This window comes from Gopherus flavomarginatus, chromosome 5 (assembly GCF_025201925.1).
Source record: "Gopherus flavomarginatus isolate rGopFla2 chromosome 5, rGopFla2.mat.asm, whole genome shotgun sequence".
NCBI classification, from domain to species: Eukaryota; Metazoa; Chordata; order Testudines; family Testudinidae; genus Gopherus; species Gopherus flavomarginatus.
In genome coordinates, this window is record NC_066621.1 from 32,878,164 (window position 1) to 32,896,418 (window position 18,255).

The following is an 18,255-nucleotide window of genomic DNA, read 5'->3' on the forward strand; positions in this document are numbered from 1 at the left end:
ATTTCTAACATTTTCCTTTGAAGCGTTGCCTTATTCAGCTTGAGGAAACATTAGCTTTTAAGATAAAAACTACGAAATACAGAACTAGAGACATTTTTTCGAAATCTGGGATTTAGACATTTTATTTAAAGCCAGGGAGGGGGGGGTGTTGGAGTTTCTGAGAAGGTTTTTGTTTGCAAGAAGCAACATTGTTGTGTCTGTTATTGTACCAAGTGGGGAGATGGTTGTCTACAAAGGAAGAGTCAAGACTAAATGCATCCAGTGAGGGTGGGATTTGAACCCATGCATGCAAAGCACAATGGATTAACAGTCCATCACCTTAACCACTGGGCCACCTCATCTGAGCTACAGCAAAAGGGACAGGAGGAGAAATCTAAGGCCGACAGAGATAGGGACACGAAGGAGTTTTAAATACTAAGCGTAAGCAGGGTCTGAATGAGCTCCCCCCTCACATCTAGTGAGGAGCTGGGGAAAGACTTCAGGAACAGACCGTGTTTGCATAGACACACCTACTCTGCCTAGCTATGCAGCATGATGGGGCCGCTTCCCCAAAATGACCAGTTTGGGATGGTCTTGGGTTACAAATCACTTTAGGATTGAGTGGAATAAAATGTTATTCTCCTTCCTGTGCGAGTGAAGGGCAGCAGAACAGACCTAGTCCATCCTGATGGAGGGATAGATGGGTGAGGAATAGCTTTTATTGGACTGCAGAGAAGGATTGAGGACATCACACTAAAACAGTGGTCCCCAAATATTTCACATTGTGCCCTCTTAGCCATGGCTGTTGCCCCTCGGAAGCCACGGTCGAGAAGCAGGGCTGGGAGTGGGGCTGTTGCTTCTGGGGAGAGGGATGCGGACAGGGGCAAGGGGGTCATCGCTGGGCTGGGAGCCAGAGGTCCAGACTGAGGGTGGGGTTGGGGAAGAGCTGGGACAGAGTGGGGCTGAGTGGTGCTTCCTCCCTGCCCTCCATGGGGGCTGACTCAGGCCCTGAGGTGCCGCCATGAATGTTCCTTTGTGTCTCCCTAGGAGTCATACCCCACATTATGGGGACCACTGAACTCTACTCGCTAAGCAGGGGCTAGTGATGCCAAAGCCCAGGGAAAGGGAGAACAAGTGTGGGGGCCCCAGCACCAGAACCATGCACCCCCTTCTGTCTGTGGCTCTGCCCCCTTCCACCCATAGCCCAATCCACTATCAGCTCTGTTCCACCCCTTCCCCCACCAGCTCCACCCTGTCACTCCTTTACCCCTGCCCCGATGTGGCCCTGAGACCAGAGAAGCTCCGTACCCCTGCTGCAGCCCCTGGGCCATAGCAGGGAGTGGGAGCTCCTCCAGCCCTGGGGCTGACATAGGAGAGACTTTTGCAGGGTGGCCTAATTTGTCCGGGGTCCCAGTCATGGGCCCCACTGTCCCCTTGGTGATGCAAGGTTTGGGGAGACTGAGCCCCCCCGACCTTCATTACGTGCCACCTAGGCTACCGCTGCTCAGTGTGGGGCCAGTCTCCCTGTGTTTTCTGCTGCTTGTGCTGGGGAGCCTGGCCGGCACTAGGGGTGTGGCCCCCAGCAGCCACCCAAGGCTCCCGGGGGCCAAAAGGCACAGTATGGCAGTGCAAAGGTGCTCACTGCTCTCCCCTGCCTCAATGCTCCTCCATGGGCCCATAGAGGGTTGCGGGGAGTAAGGAGCAACACTATGTGCTCCATGCGTCCTGGTCACTTTCCCCACCTGGGCTGTGCTGTGAGGGGAGCATCAGAAGCTGCTGCTCTCTGCCCTCCCCTTATGCAGCCCAGCTGAGGAAAGTGACCTGGATGCAAGGAGCTCGGATGACGTCACTTCTCATCTCCCCACCCCCACAGAACCCAGGAGTACCCGGAGGAGCAGCATCCCAGGGAGGAGCAATGCAAGCTGCTCCATGCACACAGATCACTGTCCGCACGTGGGTGCAGGAGGGGGCGCAGGGGTTGGGGACAAAAGAGCGGGGGAAGGGGTTGGGGTGAAGGGGGTGCAGGAGATGGCAGTGGCTGGTGGCACAGGAGGGGGTGCAGGGGTTAGGGGTGAAGGGAATTCAGTAGGGGGCAGTGGCTGGTGGCACAGGAAGGGGTGCAGGGGTTAGGGGTGAAGGGGGTGCAGGAGATGGCAGTGGCTGGTGGCACAGGCGGGGGTGCAGGGGTTAGGGGTGAAAGGGGTGCAGGAGAGGTCAGTGGCTGGTGGCAGAGGAGGGGGTGGAGGGATTAGGGTGAAGGGAGTGCAGAAGAGGGGCAGGGGTTGGGGCGGAGGGGTTAGGGGTGAAGGGGGTGCAGGAGAGGGTCAGTGGTTGGTGGCACAGGAGGGGGTGCAGGGGTTAGGGGTGAAGGGGGTTCAGGCGAGGGGCAGTGGCTGGTGGCACAGGAGGGGGTGCAGGGGTTAGGGGTGAAGGGGGTTCAGGCGAGGGGCAATGGCTGTTGGCACAGGAGGGGGTGGAGGGGTTAGAGGTGAAGGGGGTGCAGGAGATGGCAGTGGCTGGTGGCACAGGAGGGGGTGCAGGGGTTAGGGGTGAAGGGGTGCAGGAGAGGGGCAGGGGTTGAGGAGCAGGGGTTAGGGGTGAAGGGGGTGCAGGAGAGGGTCAGTGGCTGGTGGCACAGGAGGGGGCGTAGGGGTTAGGGGTGAAGAGAGTTCAGGAGGGGGCAGTGGCTGGTGGCACAGGAAGGGGTGCAAGGGTTAGGGGTGAAGGGGGTGCAGGAGATGGCAGTGGCTGGTGGCACAGGAGGGGGTGTAGGATAAGGGTGAAGGGGGTGCAGGAGAGGGGCAGTGGCTGGTGGCACAGGAGGGGGTGCAGGGGTTAGGGACGAAGGGAATTCAGGAGGGGGCAGTGGTTGGTGGCACAAGAGGGGAGTATGGGAGTTAAGGGCAAAGGGGACACAGTGTAGGGTTAGGGCACAGGAGGGGGCAGGAGTTGGGGTGAAGGAGGCACAAGGGTAGGGAGTGCCGGAGCTAGGGGGTAAAGGGAGAGGGGGATTGTCTAGGGGCGATGGGGAAGTGCCAAAGTCTAAGTTTTACCCAGGGCACCATTTCCCCTAACGCTGATCCTTGGTAACATTTCTTGCTGGGACGGGGAGGGGAGAGAGATGAGGCGCTTTCTCTCTGTTTCTTTCCTCTCCATTTTTTGCTCCTTCCTTCAATTCCAGAATCCTCCCTTGTGTTTCAGACTGTGCAGTGACGCCCTCCCAACCCCAGGCCTCTGGAGCCTTTGGAGCAGAAAGATCCCAGGAGCTGAGGGTGAATCCAGGAGTGAGTAGCTGGCAGGAAGGAGTCCTAGCAGTTCTTCTGGGAGCACAGGTGAGGAATGACTCCCCCTTCCCTAGATTCTCCCCATGGGAACAGGGAAGGTAGTGTGATAAATTCCTGTAACTCTTCTGCCCCTCTGAGTTGGCAGAAACAAGGGCTGGGTTCAGTATCTAGGGGTTCTGCTTCAATAAAACAATACAAAACTGGCTCTAGCCCCCACCCAGTTACCTGGGACAATTACAGATCACCCCCCTGGGTGCCTCTAGGAGGCAATACTTCCCCTCTTGCAAGCAGGGAGTCTGAGCAGCTCCACTCCACCAGCCATTCCATGAACCACTCCAGTGGTCCCTGCAAACTCCTCTGCTGGGGCAACAAAGAGCCACCAAACGTTCTGAGGGCTGGAGAAAAATGCCTTCTAGTGAGTAGTGAAAGAGCTCAACCTGTTTAGCTTATCAAAAGAAGATTGAAAGGTGACTTCACTGAAGTGTTGAAGTGCCTTCAGGGAGAGAAAAGACTGGGTATTAAAGGGCTCTTTAATCGAGCAGAGAAAGGCATAACAAGACCCAATGGCCGAAAAGGGAAAAGAGAAATTCATATTACGAATAGGGCTCAAAAATTCAGCAGTGAGGATGATTCACCACAGGAACAAGCTACCAAGGAAAGTGGTGGATTCGCCATCTCCTGATGTCATTTAATGAAGACTAGATGCCTTTCTGGAATGTTGTTGCCCCCAAAGTAGCTCTTGTGTCATACAGGAGGCCTGTGATATGCAGGGGGTCAGATTAGGCTCTAATGGTCTCTTCCGGCCATAAAGTTGACTAATTTCTGAAAAACAGAGTGTAGCATTGGGAGCAGCGTCTGATGTTTTCCTGTCTTGCTGGCTTGCTGCCTAGAACGAACACTCCTTGAGTGGGGTGATCCACAGGGAGTAGCTCAAACCTCCAAAGGTCCAGGCCAGGGGCAGGACATTGGCACAGCAAGGGAGGGGTGTGACAGTGACATCACAAAGGCCTTTTGCAGGACCTCATACTATTGGTCCAAGGTGGTGGGGAGGTGGTAACCTCACAGAGAGATGCTGACATCAGCCAGGCAGGACAGGGGTGAGGGGCCAGGGAAACCTCAGAGACCCTTGGAGCTTTGCTTCAGCAAGTCTCCTTCTCCAGGTCTCTCTTTGAGGACTAAGAGAGTATTTGGGTTCACGGACGTGAGCGCCAGGAGGAACCTCTTTTGAGTTTTCTCCTTCCCTTGTAGTGATTTTACTAGAAAACAGTGTCCCTGTTTAGAAGGTAAGAGCCTCCTCGAAGGAAGGGGTATCATGGGGTTGTCAGAGTTCAGATGCCAATGCCCCACCGCCCCCACTGTAAGGAAGCTCCTGCCACCTGCTCTGTGTTTGCAGGGCGGGAGAGAGCAGCATCCACGGCAGATATTTCCTCCTGGCTACCGGAGCAGAGCAGCAGGCTTATCTGTCAGAAATTCCTGGAGCTATGAAAGGGGAGGGTCCCATGGCTCTGTAGCAGAATGCAGGGCAGGCGAGTTCACGGCAGGCATTATGGGATACTGGAGGAGGCCAGTTATGATTATATAATGAACGGCAGCATCTACACTGGCACTCTGTCCCTTTAAGTTTGCTGCAAAAAGCTCTAGGCCTCTCATCGAAGTGGTTTTATTTTGTCACCAAAACAGGGCAGTTTTGTCACCAGATGTGGCATTGCAGTGTGTACACCAGCCACGAGCTGCCGACCGAAGGTGGTCAGACACTGTGTTTTAACCAGATGCAAGCACCATGGTTTAGCTGGCTAAAGCACTTGCTTGTAAGCAGGAGATCCTGGGTTCAGGTCCCTAGGGGAGTGGCTTTTGGGGTACATGGTATTGGCTACTGTCAGAAGACAAGATGCAGAGCTAGATGGGCCTTCGGCCTAGCCCAGTGTGGTTTTTCTTATGGTTTAAATTATGCTCAGAGCCACTGATAATAGAATTATTGAAAGTTTGGGAGATAAGAGCTGATAGGACAGTGGTCCAGTCCCCTCGCAGCTGACCCCCTCCCTCTGAGACAGGGGCAGGTCTGAGCTCTCGCACCAAATGCTCATTGTGGCTGCCAGAATCTGTGGGCAGCTCATTAAATTTGCATTGAGGGTTGAGTCCTGCTTTGTGCCCAGTGTCTGAGAATGAAAATCCTAAACCGCCCTTTGAAACAACAAAAGCAGCAGGACGTGTTATTGTCCCTGCCCCAAAGCAGACAGACCAATGGAGAAATGCCACTGACTCCACGGTAATACTCCACTGCCATTTTACCTTTTTTGCTTGCTAAACTCCCTCCCAACCTTGTGGGGTCCCAGACCCCGGTATTGAGCCTGAGCTGAGATGTCTACACTGCAAATTTACCACCCCACGGCCCAAGCCCCAGGAGCCGGAGCTGGCATGGGGCAGCCCTGGATGTTTCATTGCAGTGTGGACATAGCCTAGCATTATGTCTACACTGCCATTAGCACACCCAAGTCACTATTCTCAAACCCTGGGTCAGCTGATTCAGACTTGTGGGGCTTGTGCGACAGGGTAATAAAATTACAGTGTAGACACTTGGGCTTGAGCCCAGCCTCTGAGACTCCACAAGGGGTGAGGGTCTCCGAGCCTGGGCTCCAGTCTGAGCCCAAATGTCTACACTGCAGTTTTTAGCCTCACAACCTGAGCCCCAGGAGCCCAAATCAGATCATCCAGGCCAGCCTGGCCACAGGGATTTTATCTCAGTACAGCTGCACTCTCAGGGTACGTCTACATTGCAATGCAAGCCCAGGGTTAGCAAAAGTCATGTCAGCAGCCCCAACACATAAACCTAAACTATGAGGAAAAGACTCACCCACAAAGAAGCTGGGCAGTGTCCTTCTCCCTAAGTTTCGTAAGTCCAGCAGCCAAAAGTCATTTAACGAGAGCATCTCCTCTCTGCACCCCACTCACAGCTGTTGTCCTCAGTCAGTGCAAGCCCAGAGGTGCCTCTGTAGAGTTCATCTGCCATCCTGGGTGGGAAAGGGGGAAAATAAGAAGGCACCGTACTCACTATGTTGTCTACGGACTCACTTACCCCTCCACAGCAACCCTGTCCTAAAGATGGTCTAACACATAAATTTTAGCATGAGGACTCAGGCCCCAGCCCACTTGGCTTTGGAACCAATGTCCCCTGCCTAGCAAGTGCTATTGAATAGAGGGTGAGTCCCTCCATCTGGGTCTACCAAGCACAGTTCTGCTGCCCTTGATTCACACAACAAGGACAACAACCCTTTATTTCTCCTGTCCCAATAACAAGGAGACTGGGAATCCAACACCAGCCAAAAGTGATCATTTTGGCTAGCAACCCAACATATTCCCAACATACTGTAAAATCCACATGAAGACTCATACACGAAACCTTGCAAGAAAATCTTCCTGAGGGGGTCTGAAGCACCTGCTGCTGGGGGGAAGGAAGGAGCTGTGGGTTGAGATTGAGGGGCACTGGGAATAGGAGGGGGCTGTGGGTTGGGACAGAGGAGAAGGGTGAAGAGGAGCTGGCTCTGGTTGGGAGTGAGGAGCAGTGAGCATAGGAGGGACTGAGGGTTGGGACTGAGGGGCACTGGGCAAAGAGGGGACATGGGTTTAGGCTGAAGAGTATCCTCATTTGGGGATCCAGCAGAACAGGGGAAGGCAGCAGGTGATTCTAATTCCATAGGGATATTTTGTGTGTGTGCGTGCAGGGGAGGAACATGCTATATGCCCAGAGGCCTTTATTCCTCCAGCCTGCAAGGACAGAGGGGCTGTCAGGAAGTTGCCCCTTCAATCCCCAACACACAAAGGCCCTTCTTAGAAAAGGCAAAACCCTGAAGAGAAAAAACATCAAAGAAGACTCCAGAAAGACAGATTTTTAAGATATAATGAGTAGTTTATTACCTGACCAGGGACTTGAACCCTCAGATTAAAAGTCTGATACTTTTACCAACTGAGCTAGTCAGACTCACAAACAAATACAGCAAGTTGGTGCAGAGGAGAATCTAGTCAAGGAAACGAAAGCAGGAAACAAAAGGGGAAACCTGCTGCTCTCTCTGGCCTGGTCAACACTACGAGTTTATGTCACATTAACCCTGCATCCGTCCACACAAAGAAGCCCTTTATATTGATATAAAGGGCTCTTAATACCGGTATCTGTACTCCTCCTTGATGACGAGTAGTGCTGAAATCAGTATTGCCATGTCAGATTAGGGTTAGTGTGGCTGCAATTTGAAGCTATTGGTCTCTGGGCGCTATCCCACAGTGCACCATTGTGACTGCTCTGGACAGCAATCTGAACTCGGATGCACTGGCCAGGTAGACAAGAAAAGCCCCGTGAACTTTTGAATTTCATTTCCTGTTTGCCCAGCGTGGAGCGCTGATCAGCAGAAGTGACTATGCAGTCCCAGAATCAAAGAAGAGCTCCAGCATGGACTGTTCGGGAGATACTGAAGCTGATCTCTGTATGGGGAGATGAATCTGTTTTATCAGAACTCCGTTCCAAAGACGAAATACCAAAACATTTGAAAAAATCTCCAAGGCTATGATGGACAGAGGCCACAATAGAGACTCAAAGCAGTGCTGAAACTTAAGGAACTGAGACAAGCGTACCAGAAAGTCAAAGAATGAAATGGACGCTCATGGAGGGAGGGGCGACTGAGGATTGTAGCTATCCCACAGTTCCCGCACTCTCCAAAAACCATTTGAATTCTTGGCTGAGTTCCCAAAGCCTGAAGGGTCAAAAACATTGTCGCGGGTTGTTCAGAGTATATGTCGTTCCCCCGCCTCCTGCCCCCATGAAAGCAAAGGGAAAAAAATCCACTCTCACCTTTTTTCAGTGTCACTGTATGTCTACTAGATGCTGCTGGCAGATGTGGTGCTGGAGCACTACACAGCAGCATCTCCTTCCCTTTCCTTGCGGACGGCAGACGGTACAGTAGTACAGGTATCCATCATCGTCGTCCCGTGAGTGCTCCTGACTGGCCTCGGTGAGGTCGGCCGGGGGTGCCTGGACAAAGATGGGAATGACTCCCAGGTTCATTCATAGCAGCTGGAGGCTGCGCTCCCCTCCCCCCTTTGATCCCTGCTTGCAGAAGCAATAAAGTCAGTGTTGTTTCTAATTCCTGCATTCTTTATTACTTCATCACACAAATGGGAGGATAACTGCCATGGTAGGAAAGGAGGGGTAGGGGAGGAGGGAAGCAATGGGTAGGGTTGTTGCAGGGGCACCCACTAGAATGGCATGCAGCGCATCATTTCTCCGGGATCTCTAGGGCTCTGACCCGGGGCGCCCGTTTGCCCCTCTGGTTCTTTAGTAGGCTTGCCTGATAATCTAGGTAGAACTGACTCTCCATTAGACAAAACTTAAAGAGGAGAATGACCCGGGGAGTCATTCCTATTTTTGTCCATAAGCCCGTGGCCGACCCCATCGAGGCCAGCCAGGAGCACCCATGACAGCAGCAGATGGTGCAGTATAACTGGTAACTGTCATTGTCAACTTGCAAAGTAGCAGACGGTACAGTAGGGCTGGTAACCATCTTTGCTAACTTGCAAAAAGCAAGGGGATGCTGCTGTGTAGCACTGCAGTACCACGTCTGTCAGCACTATAAAGAAGACATACGGTGGCAGTGAAAAAAGGCTGAACGGGCTCCATGGTTGCTGTGCTATGGCGTCTGCTCAGTCAATCCAGGGAAAAGGGCGCAAAATGATTGTCTGCTGTTGTTTTCATGGAGTGAGGATTGAGTGATGACATTTACCCAGACTCACTCATGACACTATTTTTGCCCCATTAGGCATTGAGATCTCAACCCAGAATTCCAATGGGCAGGGGAGACTGCGGGAACTATGGGACAGTTACCCACAGTGCAACGCTCTGGAAATTGTATAAAGTCGAGGACACAGGCCCATACTAAGCACATTAATTCGGCGGTGTGCATCCATGTACCAAGGCTAGCATCAATTTCCCTGGCTAGGTTCTTTGGAGGTTTGAGCTACTCCCTGTGGTCACCTCACTCAAGGAGCGTTCGTTCTAGGCAGTAAGCTGGCTAGACAGTAAAACTTCAGATGCTGCTCCCAATGCTACACTCAGTTTTTCCGAAAACTAGTATCTGTAAAATTAGTCTAAATTCTGGCCAGAAGAGACCATTGCAGCATCTAATCTGACCCCCTGCATATCACAGGCCTCCTGCATGACACAATAGCTACTTCTGGGGGAAAGGCATCTAGTTTTCATTGAATGACTTCAGGGGATGGAGATTCCACCACTTTCCTTGGTAGCTTGTTCCTGTGGTGAATCATCCTCGCCGTTGACTATTTGGGGCTTACTTGTAATATGAATTTGTCTCTTTTCACCTTCCAATCATTGGGTCTTGTTATGTCTTTCTCTGCTCCATTCAAGAGCCCTTTAATACCCAATCTTTTCTCTCCATTAAGGCACTTCAACACTTCAGTGAAGTCACCTTTCAATCTTCTTTTGATAACCTAAACAGATGGAGCTCTTTCAATAACTCACTAGAAGGCATTTTTCTCCAGCCCTCAGAACATTTTGGTGGCTTTTTGTTGCCCCAGCTCCAATTTCACAGTATCTTTTTCAAATGAGGACACCAAAACTGGAGATAGTATTCCAATATCAGTCTCACTGATGTCGTGTCACCTCCTGTGATGTTATTGACATAATCTGTAACTTTATAGATCACCATTGTGACCACTGTTCTATATTTGCAGCCAATATGATAGAAAGGTTGTTGTGAAAGGGGTCTATGGAGAGGTTCTGATTGGCTGATTATAATGATGCTATCTCTAGATGTGTATCATTTTTGTAGTTGACTTTATGAATATTGGCTCTATGCTGTCTGTATTCAAACTTGTGCTATGCTTCCGAGGAACACCTCAGCCAGACAAGTTGGTGTCAGTTCTGCCTAGCCTGCTTGATGGCCCATTAAGGACCATCAGCTCTACAATCAACCCATTGAGAGAAGGTAGATATGCCTTGTGGCTCAGCAAGGTATGCAGGGACCTGCCTATGGACAAAGGTCAAAGGTTTTTCTATGCCACGTGCTGGATAGAGTGTCCTTGGGACAAAGAAAACAAAGACCACATGGCAAGAGACTGTAAAAGGCTGATGCCTCGTCTCCATCTTGTCTTCAGTCCTGCTTCATACCTCTGAAGGGACTTTGCTACAAACTGAAGCTCTGTACAAGGGACTGAATGACCCATCCCAGCTGTGGATGGACTCCAGAGACTTGATTTGAACCTGCAGTTTATTCCATCACTGCTACAAGCCTGAACCAAGAACTTTGCCATTACTGTATGTGAAGGGTTAAAATTCATGTGCATATTATATAACAACCTGGTCTATGGATTGTGCCAGCTCTTTTCCAGACCCAAAGTCCAGAGTATAATCAAGGGACCAGAAGCCTAGCAAATAGTGACCAGCTAAAAGAAAGCTGGGTAAACAGAAAGCCTTGCTTGCTAAGATAGGCTTGGTCAGCAAATTGCCAGGTGTTGGAGCTAAGAACTAAAGAATTGTATCTTATTCAGAGTTGCAGATTGAACAAAGAATCCCTGTTCCTGTTGTGTAAGTCTCTTCTGTAGGGAGACGTTCTTCCCAGAGATCCAACCTTGAGTTTATGAAAAGTTGGCAGATGTCAATATAAGATATGGCATCCTTCCACCTCCCTTCCCAGGGACCAATGCCTTGCCTTAAGACACACAGAAAACAATCTTTATTGCCATATACTTTCACTGTTTCTTTGCTTTAAACCCTAGGAATGTACCTGGAAGACAATCAAAGGAGTTGCTCCTTTCCTATGGACCTCAAATCAGAATTCAGCATAGATATTTTATACTAATAACATTTTATCAAAGTATTCATGAAATGTTAACTTGCTAACTTGAGACCATGGGTGGAGACATTATGTAACCTGTTAACCTTTGGCTACTGTGCTTATCATGTCTTGCTGCAAAACCTATCCCAGAGTTTGGAACTCCCTACCCCGTCTCTTTCCCCCACCCATGGAAAAATCTATATATTCTATTGTAATCAATTAACAGTGTCTCTGAGCCTAATAAGCAAGGTGACACTCTGCCACTTCTGTGTGTAATAAACTCCTATTCTTGCCCTCTACATGGTGGAGATTTATGTCCTTCTCAGACACCTGCTGAACAAAGAGGAGATTCAGCATCCAGCTTGGCTGAATGTGTCTTCTCTCCCCACAGCTTGGTGATCTTCTGAGGAAATGGAGAAGACTGCCTTTGCCTAGCTGCACATTGCTTGCAAAAGAAACAAGTCTTTTTGGTGGCAAGTGTTGAAAGGAGCCATTAGACAAATGTGGAGACAGGAAAAAAGTCCCCCAACTCAACTGGCCTCTGTGGATGCTGAAGTCATAACAGAAAGTGCTAAACAGTATATGAGCACAGGCTGGTGTCAGAAGAGTCTCTACCAAAGCCTTTTCCACCAGCAGGGGCCTCTCTGTGCGCAGAACTCCTGGTAGTGTGATGGCTGCAGGCAGTGGAGAACTCTATTTTGGCATCTCTTTGTCAGTGAACTTCTACAGAGGCTGTTTAAAGGTCTTTAGATAGTGATCTTTGGGAAGAGCTGGCTGAAGTGTCTTCCTAGTAATCAGAAGATCCTGGCTTGGCCTGCCAGTTCTTCCATGCAAGTCTTGAGGGAAATGGGGAATGTCTGTAGTTTGGAATTTGCAGGTGTTGTCCTGGACCATCAAAGGGAACAGTTGCAAGTATTTTCTCAAGGCAGGCACCATGGCTTCGGGGGCTAAAGCACCTGTCTAGTAAACAGGAGATCCTGGGTTCAACTCCCAGTAGTACCTTGTTCTATGGGTTTTGTCTCCTCTGCTCACATTTTCCTGTGTCTTTCTAGGAAACAGAAGAGATCTCCCTTGGTATCCAAGTCATTGCTTGCTAAGGAAAAGGCTTCTTTGGAGAGAAACATTGGAAAGAATCAAATCACAAGCCTGGAGTTGATGAAAAGGCTGCTGTGACTGGCATTGGCATTAGCACTGCAATTGCTGCAACACAAAGGCCTGCACCACACGTCCTTGTGATTCGCTGGGGATGTCCACACACAGATGTCATGTCATCTTCCTTTTGATTGTCACTGATGAAAAATGGAGCAGCTGGGAGAAAAGTCCCAGAGGCACTTGCCAGGTAAAGTAGAGGTTAGAGATGCAGCACCCAGTGGTGCGTTGCCAAATCTGTCCACTCCTCCCACTTTTTGGTCAATCTTTTGAAGAAGCAGAGAAGACTGCCTCTGCCTTGCAGTGCAAATTCTTCCAAAAGAAACCTATCATTTTTTCTGACAAGTGTTGGAAGAGGCACCTAAGAAATGTGGAGACAAGGAAAAGGTCATCGTAACTCAACTTGCATCCATGACTCTTGAGGCCACAACGCAGAGCACTGAGCACTGTACGACCACAGCTGGGGACAGAAGGGCCTTTTTCAAAGGCATTTTCCATTAGCAGGGTCTTCTCTGTTCAAAGAATTTCTGATAGTTTGATGTCTGCTGGCACTTGAGATCACTATTTTGGCATCTCTCTCTCTGTCTCAGTGAGCACCCGCTGTGGTTGTTGAAAGTCTGTGATGGGATCTATGGGATGCAACTGAACAGTGGGACCCCTGAGCCCTTCTTCCCACCACCTGGGCTCCCTCTCACACATGTGATGCTGAGACAAGCTGTGAATCTCTGGCAGATATTGCACTTACACAGACATCCGTAGGTAGGGACACAACCAACTGAATTACATGAATGCTTCTGCAGCCACTCATAACACTAATGATAGAAAGTCGCCCCCCCTACAGTTCTGCAGCCTTGCACTCCTGGATCATACCATCTTGCCTTAATCAGAAGCCTGATCAGTGTGAGTTTATTACACAGGGTCCACCCCTCCCTCACTGTGAATAGTACATGAACCAGCCTTGTAATGGAACTGAGATTTCCCAAGAACTTCAAGCAAAATACACCAGTTTAAGTAGAGCATAAAACAGATTTATTAACTACAGAAAGATGGAGTTTTAAGGATTATAAGTGGTAGGAATAAAAGCTCAAAGTAAATTACCATGGAAATTAAAGATAAATTCACAATCTAAACTTTACACCTTATTACACTAGGGCGTAGTTCAGTTATGCACACAGGAAGGCTTAATGCTCGAGCTGCTGCACATGCTGGGCAGGCTTAAGGTCGGGCTCCCAATGGCAGGAGAGAAGAAGACTCGGCCCCTGGAGGGGCAGGCTGGGGCTTCTTGGATCCCATTTGCTCACAGCAAGAGCCCTGCCCCCACTCCCAAGTCATCCATGGCGCCCCCAGGTCGGCCAGAATGGAGCAGCAGTTTTCACTGCACTACGTCCACTTATGGCTTACAGGCAACTCCCAGACTCACCACAGTCCACCATCTCGGCCAGAAAGGAGCCCACTCAGCCTCACCATTGCTGCTTTTCCTCCCCCCCAGAACCCCGCTTCTCCTGGGCTGCATGTAGCCATCCCTGGGATGCCAACAGGCAGCCACAGGGGTCTGTCTCCCAGCAGCCAACCGCACCTCCATGGGTTCAGCCCTCAGAGGGGCATGTGGGGGTTTCCTGGATCCCAGTTGCTCACAGCCAGCCCAGCCTCCACCTCTAAAACCATCAGTCATGCCCCCAGGTTGGCCATAAAGGAGCCGCCATTCTCCACTTGGACTCAGCTTTGCTTGTTTTCCTTTCACCCAGAACCTTCCTTCTTCTCCTGGGCTGCAAGTAGCCACTCCTGGGAAGCCAAGTGGCAGGCACAGGATTCTACCTCCCAGCAGCCAACCACACCTCCCCAGGCTTTGCAGAATGAAGGGTGGTGCTCTACTAACCCCACTTAGCCGCACAGCTTCTTCCCTGCCTTCCTCAGCTCAACTTTCCTCTATTGCCCCATTCCTGCCTCACTTCCTCCTTTGGCCAGTCACGCAAAGGAGCCCAGCAGGAAGTGAGAGCCTCTATAGGCCAACCTTCAACAGCAGAGGTGGCCAAGCCACAAGCCTCCAAATGGTGACTGGCCTAACTACTCTAGGTTCTCCAGCCTGACACCAAGGTGCTTTCTCCACTGCTGTCAGCGTCCTCTGTCATGCAGGGGTTGGAGTTATCCCAGGGACAGGCCAATAGGAGGAGTGCCCTTTCTGAATAACAAGGGGATCTGGGAAAAAGAAGCCAGCATGTTTCTGAACCAGGAACCTTTTGCGTGTTAGGCAAATGTGATAACCACTACACTACAGAAACTCCACCTACTGGGTTGTTGCTCACTCTTGCACAAACTGATGGACAAATCTAGAGAATGTGGTGGTAGCCCCTCGATAGGTCAGCTGGCAGGGCAGAGGACTGGAGCCAGCACTCAGGAAGTCGTCCTTAAATCGCCTGTGTGACTCCAGCTTGAGGGAGAGCTTCTTTTTCTTCTCCTTGCTGACAAAGAGCAAGAGAAGAATGAAAGATCAGGTGGGCCAACTCGGTGCAGAAGCCCATGCTGTCTTTTCCTGCTGCATAGCCTGAAATGAGGAACTCGTGGCAGTTAAAGGAACTGCTGCACTCTCAAAAAACATCCCGCCCGTGCATAAAGGAGAATAGAAGAGCCTGTTAGTCTAGCACGCTCCCAACTGAACTGTTTCAGCAGCTGCTAGGTTTCTTTTCGGCCTGTTACTTTTCTGTCTGGGATGTTGTTGTCAGCTGTGGCACAGAAAAAGGACGTCATTGCGAGCTGCCCATGAAGATAAGATTAACTTTTGCCTTCCTTGCTAGGCTTTACTTGCTTCCTCACCCTATTCCTGCCTTAGTTCCTGTGTTACCCGAAGGCAACGGGGGCCCAGCACTACGAAGAGGAAGTTAGACAGCTAGACCCTGGTGGCAAAAGTTCTACCACCGCTTGCCACCCCACTCTCTTCTCCCAGATTCACATATTGACCGCCAGGGACTTGGTGCCCAGCAGCGCAATGGAAGGCAGTGGACAGAGCCACCCTCTCCTTGAAGCTCTGGCTCATTAAACCGTATCTTCAGTCGCTGATGGCCAGTGAGAGACCAACAGCGCTTGCTATTTCAGCACTTGAAAATGCCATTGGTCAGTCACGGGATCTCTTTAATGCTGTTACATAACAAATGAAAATAGAATCTCAGTGTGACATTCTGTATCTTTGGGGGAGTGTGCTGTAACCCCCATATTCCTTATTTTCATATAATCGTGATCTTATATACAGAGCATGCCTTGAAAGGTATCAGGGGAAAGGATATGATCTGCTGAAAGTCATTTCTCTACCCATAGATGTTTACCATTCATGCATATGAAGTTATGAGAATTGTGCAGTGTGGTTATCACTATGCTGTAAGGTGGGGGAGTCAGCCAAATATTAGCTCCCCAGTGACAACAGCAAGGAAAGTAACCAACACCCGGACAGGGTGTCAAACAACCCATCAACAGCCATTGTTCAGCAAGGGAGCTACAGTGCAATCACTTACCTGCAAGAGGACACCCCAGAGGAATTACTCAACTTGCTTGGAGAGACGCAGTGATGCTCACCTGACTCTGAAGGGGGAGCAAAGCCAAGAGGGAAGAAAGGACATGATAAAAGCAGAGACATTTGCCATGCTTTGTCTCTCTCGTCCACCTACATCTACAGACACCCCCACACCAAGCAACTGAAGCGCTGACGAAAGGGGAGAGCCTGGCTGAAAAGTCACCAGCCGGCCTGTGGTCAGAAGCATCTAAGTTTGTAAGGGCATTGAAAGGGTTAAGATCAGCTTAGAGTGCATTTTGCTTTTATTTCACAAAAACAACGAGGAGTCCGGTGACACCTTAAGAACTAACAGATTTATTTGGACACAAGCATTCCTGGGTAAAAAGCCCTCTTCTTCAGATGCATGGAGTGAAAATTGCAGATAGAGGCATAAATATATATTGGAACATGATGTAAAGGGAGTTACCATACAAGGGGAGAACCAGTGTTGAAGGCTAATTCAGTCAGGGTGGATGTGGCTCTCTCCAAGTAATTGACAGGGAGGTGTCAATACCAAGAGAGGGAAAATTGCTTTTGTAGTGAGCCAGTCACCCCCAGTCCCTCTTCAAGCTCAAATTAATGGTGTTAAGTTTGCAGATCAGTTGTAACTCTGCAATTTCTCTTTGAAGTCTGTTTTTGAAGTTTTTTGAATGACTTTTTTTAAATGGCTACTTTGAATGGCTACGTTTAATTGTGTTATTGAATATGAACATGTAAACGTGTCAGGGAAATCCCATGTGGTCTAGTGGTTAGGATTCTTGGCTTTCACCCAGACAGCCTGGATTCAATTCCCCACACAGGAACAATGCAGAGCTTCTCCTTGGAGGGGAGACAGGAAACAAAAAGAATGGGAAGAGATCCTGCCAGCAGCAGAGCTGGATAGAGTTGGGAGCAGTACCAGATTTGACCTGGTGCCATAGTGCTAGGCCCAAGCTCTGAAGGGACCTGTAACAGTAACTTCCTCCCCTCTGCAGAAAGGGAGCCTCAGAGCAGCCTGCATGCAGTAGGGGAGCTGAGACCCCATAGGGCCCTGGGAGCTGTAGTTCCTCAACCAGCTCCCTGCCTTGGAGCAGAGAAGGAACATTTCCCAGCATTCCCTTGGCTGCTATCCACAGGAAAGGGAGGGGGAAGGTGTGAGATTCCATGGGCTGCAGCTTGCTGTGGCTGGGGGGCTGGCTGCTAGAAGGGGGTGCCACCTGTGAATAGGGAAGAGGTGTGACCAAGGAGTAGAAGGCTTTGGCCCAGGTAGCACCCTCAGAAGACTTCCCCAGACAGGCTTAGGGATGCTGGTGTGACCTCGCCTGGCAGCTCCCAAAGATGGAACTGGGTGGACTAACTGGACAGGGCCCCTCTCTATCTGAAGCTGGGCAAGGGAGGTATGTGGATCCCACCAGAAGGTAAAATGGTAAGTAAGGAAGGGTGGCTCTACTGGACCTGGACAGCTTCAGATACAGGACAGGAGCATTTCCACTTCTGAGCCATGAAAATAGAAATTGACTTTTCCTTTCCAGATGTATCTAATATTCATAAAGGGAATCTAGCCCCTGCCTTCCAGATCTGAACACCTCAAAATCAGGAGTGCTCAAGCTCAATTTGGGCAGCTGTTACTTCATTTCTCCCAAATCAAATATGCTGATCCACTGTCATTTACTGTAGAAAAAGTAGGAGAAAATTGAGCAACAAACGTTGGGGTCTTCACAGTGCTAACGAGGGCTGGAATTGCTATTTTCAACAGCCATTACACTTTTTTTTTTAGTTTTGTTTGTTTAAAAGGAAGATAGTGATATTGCACTGGCAAATTCCCCATAGAAACAAAGAATGGAACAAAAGAATAATAAAGGCACCTCAACTTTCCTCATTTATGTAGGACAGTCTTATTAGATGGTTCCAGACATCGTCCAATCACAGAAGCTGATAATTGTTCCACTTTATTGCAGTTCTGTAACCATGCAGGAACCTAGAGGAGGAAAGTGCCTAACTCCAGAGTCTGCAGCTGCCTAGGGCCAGTGCTGAGGATTTAGAGTCCCTAGTGCTGCCCTTGCAAGGTTCAAGCATGCTCAGCCTTGGCATTGCCTCCGCTCCTGCGGCTAGTAGCTGCAGCTGTCTAAGGCTGGCCTCTGGCAGTTGCCCCATGGCTGTAGCTAGAGAAACTACAAGTGGCTCTATGACTCCTGGGGCCATTAAGCTAGAGCACCTAAAGACACTGGAGTTAACCTCAAGGAACAGAGGTCACCAGTAGGAAAGGAATGTCGGGGGAGCAGGGAAGGCGGGAGCAGGTCAGGCTTGCAGAGGGAGCTTCCAGCTGGTTGGGAGCATCTCCAAAGTAGAAAGGAAACAAGTATGGGGAGAGGTGGTGGTGACCAGGTAGCAGACTAGCATGTAGATGGGAGCAGAGGGAGAGACGCTGGTGTCTTCAGATTCCCAAGGGCTAAGTCCTCACTTTGGGGAAATGGTGTTTGCAGGTGGC

At 50.1% G+C, this 18,255-nt stretch overlaps 1 non-coding gene across 1 annotated transcript; it reads right to left on the minus strand.

Annotated features, from left to right (window-relative positions):
• Positions 1–253: 253 nt before the first annotated feature.
• Positions 254–341, minus strand: TRNAN-GUU (transfer RNA asparagine (anticodon GUU)). The gene has a single exon. It is a non-coding gene; the product is annotated as a tRNA-Asn (tRNA).
• Positions 342–18,255: the final 17,914 nt, after the last annotated feature.